Raw genomic sequence first — 11,822 nt, forward strand, 5'->3', positions numbered from 1 at the left:
GTGGGGGTTCCTGGGAACACACACCTTTTCCATTCTCATATTGGGAAGCCAGCGTTGATTGAGGCGGGAGGGAGCAGTCCCTGCCAGTGGAAGGCAGGGTACCCTTGCAGAGGAACCCTGGTGCCCTCCACCCCCATCCACTGGGCTCCCTCCCCAGGCCCCTCTCTCTGGTGTCCTCTGCCTCCTTCCACCCCAAGTTACCTGAGGTCAGAGTGTTATTGTAATCTTTGGGGGCCACCTCATTTCTGTGCCTGCTTATATGTGGGTTGTACAAGGCGCTGGCTGGGGTCTCAGTTCCTGTATCATCTGGTTTCTACTGGGAGTGGACCACAGCCACCTCCTCTCAGGAGTGCCAGCCTCCCTCCCCCTGTTTGAGGTCACCTGGGTCTTCCCCTGGGCCCCTCATCCACTTTCAACACTGCTGGGAACCCAGAATTGGGGGTAGGGAAGCAGCCTTCTCAAAACCTGCCTCGATTTACTCTGCCTCGGTGTCAGCAGTCAAGTGCCAGTTTGAATGCCTTTCTGTCTGCCGTCCCCATTTTGCAGATGAAGAAGTTGAGAGTAGCCGCCAGCCGAGGGAGGAGCTGAGACTGGAATTCAGTCATAGCCTCTCCCCTATCCCAACCTCCCCGGGGTCCTGGGCTTCTCCCACTCTCTGCTCCTCCTTAACTCCGGCCCAACTCTGCCTGCAAAAGAGACACCCAATGAGAGGGCCCCTGAGGCAAGGACATTCCACGCCCAGGGTAGACACAGGGTAACAGAAAAGTCTTGGAGGAAGTGTGGGGCCGTGACAGTGGGATAGGGGAAGATATTCGGTCCTGCAGGTTCCCATCATGGTGGGGACAATGGAAGCCCTGTGAGTATGTATGTGGATTTGTATGTGCACATGTATTCATGAATACAGTTATTCATTCAACAAACAGGTACTGAGTGGCTACCATGTGTCCGGCCCTGAGAATGTAGGGGCAACTCTGGGAGCTTGCGAGTGCTGTATTCTAGCAAGAGGCGCGCACAGGATAGGTATGTCTGAGGCTCGTGGTGGGGTGTGGACTCACTGCAGAATAGAAGTGGACTTGGGCACTGGCAGATGCGATGCAGCAATTCTCACTTTGCAGATGGAGACATGGGATCTTCCCCCGTCTCCTCAACCCCCATTCCACTTCCAGCCTCTTACGTACCCGCCGTTCCAAACCAAACTCACCAGCTCCTCTCCCAAACCTACTCCTGCTGGCCTGTCTTACTAGCTCTGTCTGGAAACCTCAGGATCCAGGACGGGCAACATAATCTTCAAGGCCTGGTGCAAAATGAAAACACGGAGCTCCTTAATAAAAAAGTGGAATTTCAAGACAGAGACAGCAGAATGTACAATCAGGAATGGAGCTTGTGTGAGTGCAGGGCCCTGTTAAGTCAGCCTGCCTGGTGCCTCCCAGCTCCTTACTCTCCCCTTCATTGACTTCCTGATCCTCTCCTTTCCTTTCTATGTCTTAGGCTAACCCAGGCCTCATATGTCTCTCAGGTGGACCAGCTCCACCCTCCTGGATTGCCTCCTGGCTTCCAGCCTCCCAGTCCCAGTCTGTCTGAGAAGTCTCATTCCCACCACGCTCACCCAGTGCCATTCACCTGGACTCCTGTCCTCTTAGACTTCTTGTCCTCAAACACTCCTTACATCTCCCGGTTTCCATACCTTTTGTTCAGAATTCAGTTCCTCTAACAAAATTCTTCCTTTAGCCACCCCCTCCAGGAAGATTATCTTGATTTAACAGTTGTAAATCTTCTATCTCAAACTATTTGGGTCAAAGCACATAGCAATTTTCTGCCTTCACTCATAGCCATTTGTCTGCCCCCTCCCATAAACTTAAGATTCTAGAAGACAGGGATGGTGTCTCATTATAACTGCCCCAGCACCTAACTGACAGGCACATGGTAGGGACTCAGTCAATACTTGTCGATGCAGCTGTGGGCGGGCACCTTTTACGTGTGTGGGTGTTCAGACACCCTGAATTTTGTGCACAGAGCAGTGTGTGGGGCTTGTGTTCATGTGCAAGCATTTCTGCTTATATGTGTACATATTTCCATATCTACATGAGCAATCATGTTAGGCACATATATGTGTATGGACATAGTGGTTTCTGTAGGCATGTGTAAGAACTGAAGGTACACGGGTGTGTACAGCGGTGTGTGCATGGATTTACATTGGCGGGTGTATACCCATGTCTGGTGGCAGATGTATTTGTGTGCATAACACAAAAGGATGTGTGCGTGGTCCCATGAGGTCACGGTTGTGCCTGGACAAGTGCTGCAGGTGCACCCTACAAGGACATAGGCGCCTGGCGCGTGTGCAGGCCATGTGTGTGCACAGCTGCATGTCCTGGCGGCAGGCAGGCCAGACGTCCGGTGAGCCCCCTGCTGCCGCTGAGCGCAGGGCTTTGTTCCTCCGCCGAGGAGGGCCGCGTGGTTTCGCAGCTCCTAGGTCTGGGCGTCTTGGGCCCCGCCGTGATTGGCGGCCCGGCGGCAGAGGCTGGGGTCCCTCCCGGGCGAGCGGAGCAGGATCGGCTCCCGTTACCGGCACGGGGTGGGGGTGGCGGGGGGGGGCGCCAGGCCATCCATCTTCTGTTATTACAGCGTAATGGGGCTGCTCGGGCGCCCGCCCATTTGTCATCGGCCTCGTTCGCTGATAACGGGCATTTGTCATCACTTTCCTCTGCGCCAATGTCATCAGCGCGGCTGACAGCGGAAGGGGGGCGTGCATGAGCACAGGCGCGCGCGCATGCACATGGGCCTGCTGGACAGATGCTAGCGCACACACACACATGCACGCGGAACCTGAGAGGCACGCCGATCCTGGGGGACACATGTCCCTATGCAGGAGTCAAGGCTCCCTGGAGAGGACACGCTCACAGCGGCCTCATCTGTCGAGAAGATATTCCCAGCTGGAGATCCTCTTCCCCAGCGGAAGAGCTGTATGATGTAGGGGAGGCAGGGGAGAGGATATTCCTGGTTAATGGCAGCTCGTGTGCAGGTGGCCCTCTGCCAGCTCCGTGTGCACACGTGTGACATCAGCCACCAACATTTACTGTGCTCCCCACAGGCTGTACAGGCCTGAATGCGTTCCATTGGAAGCACAGGGACAGCCAAAGAGTCACAATCAAGCCGGGTGCGGTGGCTCACGCCTGTAATCCCAGCACTTTGGGAGGCCGAGGCAGGCAGATCACAAGGTCAGGAGTTTGAGACCAGCCTGGCCAACATAGTGAAACCCTGTCTCTACTAAAAATACAAAAAAATTTAGCTGGGCATGGTGGTGTGCGCCTATAATCCTAGGTACTTGGGAGGCTGAGGCAGGAGAATCGCATGAACCTGGGAGGTGGAGGTTGCAGTGAACCGAGATGGCACCATTGCACTCCAGCCCAGGTGACAGGGTGAGACTCCGTATCAGAAAAAGAAAGTCACAATCAGGGCTCCCAGGATTCTCAGACACAAGGATGTTGGTGGAGTCTGCCTGGCTGGCTGTGGGGAGGTGATGAGGTGGGGGCATGATGGGTGCTGGGTGGTGGGATGACTGATCCCCACAATGCCTTCCTCCCAACTCTCCAGAGACAGTGTGGCGTGGGAGTCACTCTTCCACTCCTGGCCCCATTCAGGCTCTGAGCCTAGGCTGATCTGCAACAAGAGGGACTTAGGAAACACTCCAGAAAGAACTTCCTGCCTGGAAGGGGTGTGAGGCAGATTGGGGCAGGGTAACACTGGAAGTCCAGGGAAGCTTGGAAGGGAAGGAACCTCCCCAACTTGTCTGTGTCCTATGCCCTCTAGGCTGGGTCAGGGGCCAGCCCACTTGGGGCATGGATATGTCTTTCTGATCCACATTCACTTCAGGATCCCAGCGGGGACTCCATTAGTGCTTATTAGAGAGAGACACCCCCCCCCAGCTCTCTGGTTCCTGATTGTTTGGCACATATTATGTGTTCAGTAAATAGCTGTGGAATGAGTAAAGGATTGAAGACAGAGTGTATGGGGGAGATGGGAGGTCCCCCTAGTCCCTCCCAGAATGGCCACTAGCCACTGACGGCCAAGATCTCATCTCATACCCTCTCTCTAGCTCCCCTTTTCACTCTTGCAGTCCCCCAAATTCCCCTTCTCCCCCAGCCCTTCCCTCCTGGGCTGAGGGGGAGGGCTGGGGGGAAGTTCCCCTGGCAGAGCAGGGCTCGCTTGTTCCTTGTAAATGAAGACCATAATTAACATTAAATTAAGGTAATACAAATGAAGGCAACATAGAGGCTGACAAGATGAGCGTTTGGGGAGGCAGTGGGGAGAAGTGATTCATATTTTTAATTTACTGTATGGATGGGCCGTGTGGCTGGGGAGCGGGCGGCTTGCGTGGAGGGGGTGTCGCCCCGCGATGTTTGCTGGGCTCCGAGTGAGCACACAATGACTATTAAACTCAACTGTCCATATAATGGGACAGACGCGACATGACGCCCACCGGAGCACCAGGAACCTGGCTGGCCAAGCTGTAAATCCTGCCCACACTGCACCCGCCTGCCCACCTGCCTGCCTAGCCAGTCTGGCCCAGGCCCAGAGCAGAACAGATGCAATCCCCAGGGAGCCTGAGAGGGATCTTGGACCTGGGGAATCGAGGGGGCCCAGAGGGTCTGAGTTCTGCCCCAGAGTTGGGGGACACAGCAAGGTCAGATCCTGAACGTGCTGGAGTGAGAGGGGCCCTGGCATCCCATCCTCAGCGCAGCGCCTTGGTGCCAGGGTGGGGCTGGAGTTTTGGCCCCCCCCCCACCATGGTCCATTCCAGGAATTGAACAGAAGACACTCTTTGTCCCATCCCAAAGAGGGGAATTAGTCATTGTTGTCACCATCATTATCATCATCACCGCTCACATTTGTCAAGCACCACCCCCAAGCACTTTTTTTTTTGAGAGAGGATCTCACTCTGTCGCCCAGGCTGGAGTGCAGTGGCACGATCACAGCTCACTGCAGCCTCCACCTTCCTGGGCTCAGGTGATCCTCCCATCTCAGCCTCCTGAGTAGCCAGGACTACAGGCACAAGCCACCAGACCCAGCTTATTTTTGTATTTTTTGTAGAGACAGGTTCTTATTTTGTTGACCACGCTGGTCTGGAACTCCTGGGCTCAAGCAGTCTGTCTGCCTTGGCCTCCAACGTGCTGGGATTGCAAGGCATGAGCCACTGCGCCCAGCCCCCCTCACCCCCCAGCACTTCTAATCCATTCACCTCTCCTGGTGTCCCCGTGGCCATCCTACGAAGATATTATCCCTGTTTTACACATGTATAAACTGAAGCTGAGAGATGGGGAGTAACTTGATCACAAAGCTTCTAAGTGTCCACTGCCTTATGTTGAAAGAGTAAACCTCAGAGCCTGGGGCAGCCCCTGGATCCGGTAAACTCCGTGCAAGGAACGGAGGCCAGTATCCTAGGCAGCCCTCATCCATGGGACCCTGAGGCCTTAGACTCGGGGCTCTCCAGGGACTTGGGGTGTGTGTGTCCACATCCACCCTCACTCCAGTCAGAAGAAAGGTGCCACCAACTCCCAGCCAGGCAAGGAGGGATTCCTGCTTACTCACTCTGCAAATGGGGCTGAAAGATGCTCGTCCCTGGGATGAGACGCAAGTGTAATTTAGGTTTTGATATTATGAAAGTCTCGCTGCTCTAAAACAGCGGGGCACTCGGTGCCTCATTAATAAAGGATAAACTCGGAGTCTATTTACAAGGCGCTTTTTGGGGTTATTTACTCTCCAATATACATATGTAATGTTGCGCATACTTACCGCTAGGTACAACTCTTCCTTCCAGCCTGGGCTTCCATCCTGGGGAGGGGGTCCCTACGGGGTGGAGAGGGTCGCTGGGGAAGAGCGGGGATGCTGAAAGGCCATCCCCGGGAGTAGGGCAGCTCCATGGGAAATGACAGGCCCCATGGAGGGATGGGAGTCACAGAATTGTAAAGCTGAAATAGAAAGGGCAGAGGGCACACCCCATCTGCCTCCCCTCCTGCTGGCTACCCTTCCTGAAGCCACTTGTGCTTGCCTGCCCTGCTGTCTCCAAGGCCAGTACCTTAAAGATAAGGTACTACAACGACCACATATCCATAAACACTGACACAAAAGAGATGCAGTCCATGGGCTCCACGCCCGTGCTGGCATTCAAAGGTGTCTCTCCAGCACCCTTCCCCCTGTGCCCCTTCCCTCTGTGCCAGGCTGGAACTCCTGGACTCAAGCGATCCGCCCTCCCAGGCCTCCCAACATGCTGGGATTGCAAGCATGAGCCACCGCTCCCAGTCCCCTGATGAGTTTGTTGTTGTTGTTGTTGTTGTTTTTTGAGAGAGAGTATCTCACTCTGTTGCCCAGGCTGGAGTGCAGTGGCACGATCTCGGCTCACTGAAACCTCCGACTCCTGGGTTCAAGAGATTCTCTTGCCTCAGCCTCCCAGGTAGCCGGGATTACAGGTACATGCCACCACGCCCGGCTAATTTTTTTTGTATTTTTAGTAGAGACAGGGTTTCACCATGTTGGCTAGGCTGGTCTTGAACTCCCGACCTCAGGTAATCTGTGCTCTCAAAGTGTTGGGATTACAGGCATGAGCCACTGTGCCCAGCCCCCTGAGCACTTCTAATCCATTCACCTCTCCCAGTGTACTCACGACCATCCTAGGAAGAAGATATCATCCCTATATTCTCATGGCGGCCTCCCTCACCAGGGCCCCGCCCTGATCAGATCATGCCCACACTGGGAAGAGCTTCCTCAGCTTCTGAAAGGAGCCCCCCCACCCAATTCCTATCAACAAGTATGTCCTGTGCAACTACTGTGCACCCAATCTTATGCCACCCTTGTCACAGCCCTGCCACCCCCTCCTCCCATTCTGTGCCCAACAAAGCTTGGAGTTGTTGAGGTCTTTTTCACACCAAGGTGTGAGGTCCCTCTCCCAGCTCCTTGTGGCCGCAGCTGCCCCGCACCCCCCTTCCCTTGTGGCTCCCACCTTGGCCTGCTGTGTTCACTTGGCATGTAGTGTTGCAGTGAAAATCCAGGCAGCCATCTCTTGCGGTGGGGTTCTGTTCTCACTCCCCTTTTATAAATGAGGGAACACTTAGAGGTTAGGGGACACACCCAGGTCATACAGCCAGGAGCATGCCACTGGGGGCTTTAACCCAGATTAGGGTTCTCATCTCCACAAGCCTCCTGGAGGCTCCTGTGCCTCCGTGGCCTGTCCCGGCCCCCCTGCTCACCATGGGCCCCAACCAGCCCGTGATCTCCAAACAGGAGCATGGATTTCCTCTCACTGATGGACCCATTCGCTCTCGGAGTCACCAAACATCCACCACCTGCAGCTTGGGGCCTGGGCATACGGCCTGGGTGCGTGTAGGTGTGTGGGGGAAGGGAAGCCTCGCCTTGGTCAGAGACCCCAGTTCATTCACAGGGAGCTTGGAGTTAAGGCTGCACACTCACCCTCCAGCTTGCGAACCACGAGTCTTTCTTTCTGCACCTGTCAGCTCCTGTGATGAGAAGCATGTGGCCCAGGGACCAATCTGGGCATGGTGATGTGGCATGTGTGTGGCAGCTGGGAGTGGGGCAATGTCAGGCCACCCCCAGCCTGGCCAGTTTGGACCAAGGAGACATCTGGTGGCTATGAGGAGATCTGCAGCCTTGCTGCAGGGAGCCCTGGGTGAAGGTATCAGGATCTGTCAAGTCCCTTGGGAGCTCCCGGGGCCCAGAAGGACATCATCACCCTTGGGGTAGAGCTCACGGTTGCTCCTAGGCCTCAGGGCCTGGGACTCGGTGGGAGAAGAGCCTGTGCTCATGTATCCTTCCCAGCCCCAAAGCTGGGGGAGAGCTGACCTGGAGGGTGCTGGACAGGGAGGATGGCAAGCAGGAGGACCCATCCATCATTGTTGGTGAACAATGAGCCGTCACCACTCTAATTAAAGATGTAATTACAGCAAATACATTCTGGGCTGCGAATGAGTGACGGATGGCAGGAAGGCACCTTGTGGCCCACAGCCAGGAGACGCTGCTCCCCTAACGCTCCCCTCTCCAAGCTGGGGAAACTGTCCCTCAGCATCCCTCCAAGCAGGTTACAAGGTGCCCTGGTGCCTCCAGAGAGGAGGGACCGAGGTTGGAGCTGGGAGCTGGCTAGGGGCTGGGGTCTGGGGCCTGGCTGGAGAAATGAGAGTGGGAAGGAGGCCGTGCAGCTGGGGTGATAGGGCCTGGGCTGATGCCTGGGTCTCAACCAGGAAGAAGTGGGTGTTTCTGTGTGAGCATAAGAGAGCACTAGGTGGGATTTCAAGGCACTCATGCTCGGGGGTAACCCAGTCCCTGCCAAGGCCCAGGGTGGGGGTGTCCAAGAGCCAGGCCTAGAGGACTCAGCCTGCAGACCAGTAACCATAGCAAGGCTCTGGTGCGCCATGCTGGCTTTTCGTTCTGGCTTAGGCTTCAGGGACTCTCCCGAGGGCTGATTTGTGCTTAACTGGGGGTCAGGATACAGGGCAAGGGTCTGGCCACCTGGAGGGAGAAGAGATGGGCTCTTGTGGCCGACCGGGCTTCTGCTGCTCTCCCCTTCAGCAGGGCAGGCCTCCAGCCACCCCTCGCTCCACAGCTCCAGCCTGGGACCACATCTAAAGTTGCAGGCACTGGTTGTCCCTAGGAGGCCTGGGGCTCGGGACACCTCTTCCTCTCCTGAGGATCCCAAGGCCTGTTTGCCCTGGGGCCCCCACCCCCACTTACCCTCAGGGGCCAGGAAACTCTGAGCACAGGGTCACTTCACTCTGAGGCCAGCCTGCACTGTGACCACTCCAGGTACAAGGCATGAAAACCTACCCATTGGGAGCTTGGTGGCCTCAGCCTCTTAGCCCTACCTGCTGTGGTGGCCCCTGGCCAGGTCCTTCGGGGTTTGTGGTCCAACCCCATTGGGGAGAGGGATGGGTGGGGAATGGTGGGAGCCCAGGCAGGGAGGCAGAGGGGCAGGAGGAAGGCCCCTGACAGCAGGACAAATGCTTGTAATTTTATAACCAATCGCAGTGTGTCCATGGGGGGCCATTTGTGCCTCCACTCAGGACCAATCAGCCTGACAGAGCTATGAGTCCGCCTGAGTGAATGTGAGCAGCTCCCCCCACTACTTACTGCAATCTCATTACCCGGCCAACCCAAGACTGGCCAGAGCTGTGGGGCTGCAGGGAAGGGGGAGCCACCCAAGCCGAACAGAGCCAGGCCAGAGCCAGGGTGGGCCTGGGGCCAAGAGGGCAAGGTGGGTGGGCCTTGGAGACCCAGCAGCTCAGAGGAAGGGAGAGGAAGGAGTCGGAGTCTCAGGAAACAACAAACAGTAAACACTGACTGGGTGCAGAGCATTTAGGATCCAGAGAGGGCCTAAGCCCCTGCCCTCAAGGGGCTTGCAATCTCCTCAGGGCAGATGGAAGATTACAGATAGATGGGCCCTAGGGAAAGGGGGGCTGAAGACAGAAGTGTTCAAAGTACAAAAAGGAGGCTGAAGGCAATGAGGGGCAGAGTTCTAGAGCCAGGCTGGCACTGGGCAAGGGGCTGGAAGGCAAGAGTAGGTGAGAGAGGGAAGAGGAACCAGAGACAGCTCGGGAGTGCATGTAGAGCCGGGGCAGAGAGAGCAATGCCCACTCATGGGAGGGAGAAGGGGGCAGCCAGGGGAGGGTTGGGCTGGCCGGTGGTGGATATTAAAGAATGGCCTTGCTGGATCTGGATATCTGGCTCTGGGGATGGCTATGTGCCCATTAGTCTCTCTAATTGTCAAAAATCTAATTTAGTGTCTGGAGCCTGGGCCGGCCTCGGGTTAAGTGGAGGGAGGCAGGCCTAGTCATAAATCTGCCCTCACAGCCTGGGCTGGTGCTAATTCTGCAGTTAACTGAGGGGTAAGGTGGGCACAAGATGGGAGAGGCAGGGCTCTGGAGAGGGGGTGTCCCTGCATGCCAGCCCCCATGTGCTAGGTCATAGCCAGGCTCTCCTGTCTTGCAGGGGGCTCATCAGACCGTCCAGGGGAAGTGCCTCACATTCGACGTGAGCTCAGGGCCAGGAGTCTCTCAAGGGTCAGCATGGCTGGGACTGTAAAACTGTCAGCCCCCTCTCCTCCTGGACCCATTCAGGCTCTACGTGGGCTGTGCTCTTGGAAAACGACCCGGGACTGTCCCTCACGGGTGGGAAGGGCACATTTCCTCCATGAAATCATGAGTGTTTGTTGAGGAAAGGGGCATGGGGATTCACACTATGTGAACAAGTGACTGGTCATCCAGTGATTGCTAGGGATGGCCCCGATGCTGAGGACCAGGCGACATTCACCTGAGCTGCTTGGGGAGTCACGCTCCATTCCTTAGTGGGGACAGCACACTCCCCATTGGGCTGCCCAGCCTCTCCTTCCCTGGGCCCAGGCTCAGGAGGTGTCTGGGGGCCTGGCCAGTCCCTGAGGATCGCACGCAGCCTGAGGTGGTGCTGGTGATGGTGGGCACTCCAGCCCGGGTTTGGTAATGACCTTGCTCCCCTCAGAGTTGCTAATTGAAAGCAAGGGGTGTAGTAGGCGCAGCAGGAGAGGGTGGGGACGGAGAAGGTTCCCTGAGAGGCTGTTTCCATGGGGGGAGGAAAACAATTTCTCCCGGCTTCAGCTCCGTCTCACCAGGCACCCACTTGGCCTCTCCTGCTGCTAACGAAGTGCCTTTAATTAGCAGCCTAATAAAATGCTCTTAATTGGCAAGAGCCAATCAGGAAGAAGAGAGGTCTCCTCCCTTTAGTCACTGCTGATGGTGGCACAGCTCTAGGTTGAAAGTGGGGAGGGATTCCTGGCCCCGCCGGGCAGTTGGAAACCACGGCTATAGGGCTGAGTCTTCGCACGGCAGGCCCTTGAAAGGGCCTCCCTGGGGAAGAGATCTGACATGGTGTGAGGGTGAGGTCCACAAATCCTTAGGCTCAGCCTCTGCTCAGGAGCCCAGCTGATGAGGAACATTAACTGAGCAGATACCAGTGGCCCCAGAGTGGTTCCTCTGATGTCTCCCTCCCTTCCTTCTCTCTCTTGGGTGCTGCCTGCCCTTAGTTGTTAGGAGGATTCCTCAGTGTAGTTTTGGTCAATGTGGGTCCCTTTTCTTGCTCCTCAGTTTCCTCATCTGCCAAGGGTTGTCAGTCCAGACGAGACAATGAGACTACAAGGCTGATGGAGGCCAGAGAGCCTTGGTCATGTGGAAGGGTTATTAATACAAAAAGCTCATAGATCTAAAAGAAGGATGGGTCAATTTTGACAAGGATCCGGTTTGTGACACTAGAGAGGGGAGGGGAACAGGGCCAACGGGGAGAGAGAGTCCCATTCGGCCACTGCCTGCAACCTTGTACCTCCCTAGGTTTGGTTGAAGGAGGGAATGGGGATTTCACTCAGGAACTGCAATGTCATACCCCAGATAGTCAAGGGTGCCTTCATTCTTACAGCTTGTTAAGAGTCCTTCTGGAAATTGCTCCCAGATGTGAGCTTGCTTGCCTATAAACTGATCAAATGGGATGTAGGGGAAACTCAAGTATTTTCACCGCTGAAGGGCTGAGAAAAATGTAAATTCTGCATTCAGGTTGGGCTGTGGTTGGCTAAGGTGACCAATTCACAGATGAGACATGACTTTGGCTTCAATTTAACTCAACATGGAACAGTAGGTGTATGCTGGCACTACACACTCACCCACAGCGTCCAGTCCTGCTTTCTCTCATCTTGTTTTCTCATGTCAGATTATCTGCAAAGGTATCCTATCTGTGCACTCCCTCAGTCTGTATACTGAAAAGTGTATTGTCCTTTTTGTTGGGGCAAGGAGACAAGACAC

The sequence above is a fragment of the Trachypithecus francoisi genome, unplaced genomic scaffold, assembly GCF_009764315.1.
Source record: "Trachypithecus francoisi isolate TF-2019V2 unplaced genomic scaffold, Tfra_2.0 Contig01579, whole genome shotgun sequence".
Classification (NCBI taxonomy): Eukaryota; Metazoa; Chordata; class Mammalia; order Primates; family Cercopithecidae; genus Trachypithecus; species Trachypithecus francoisi.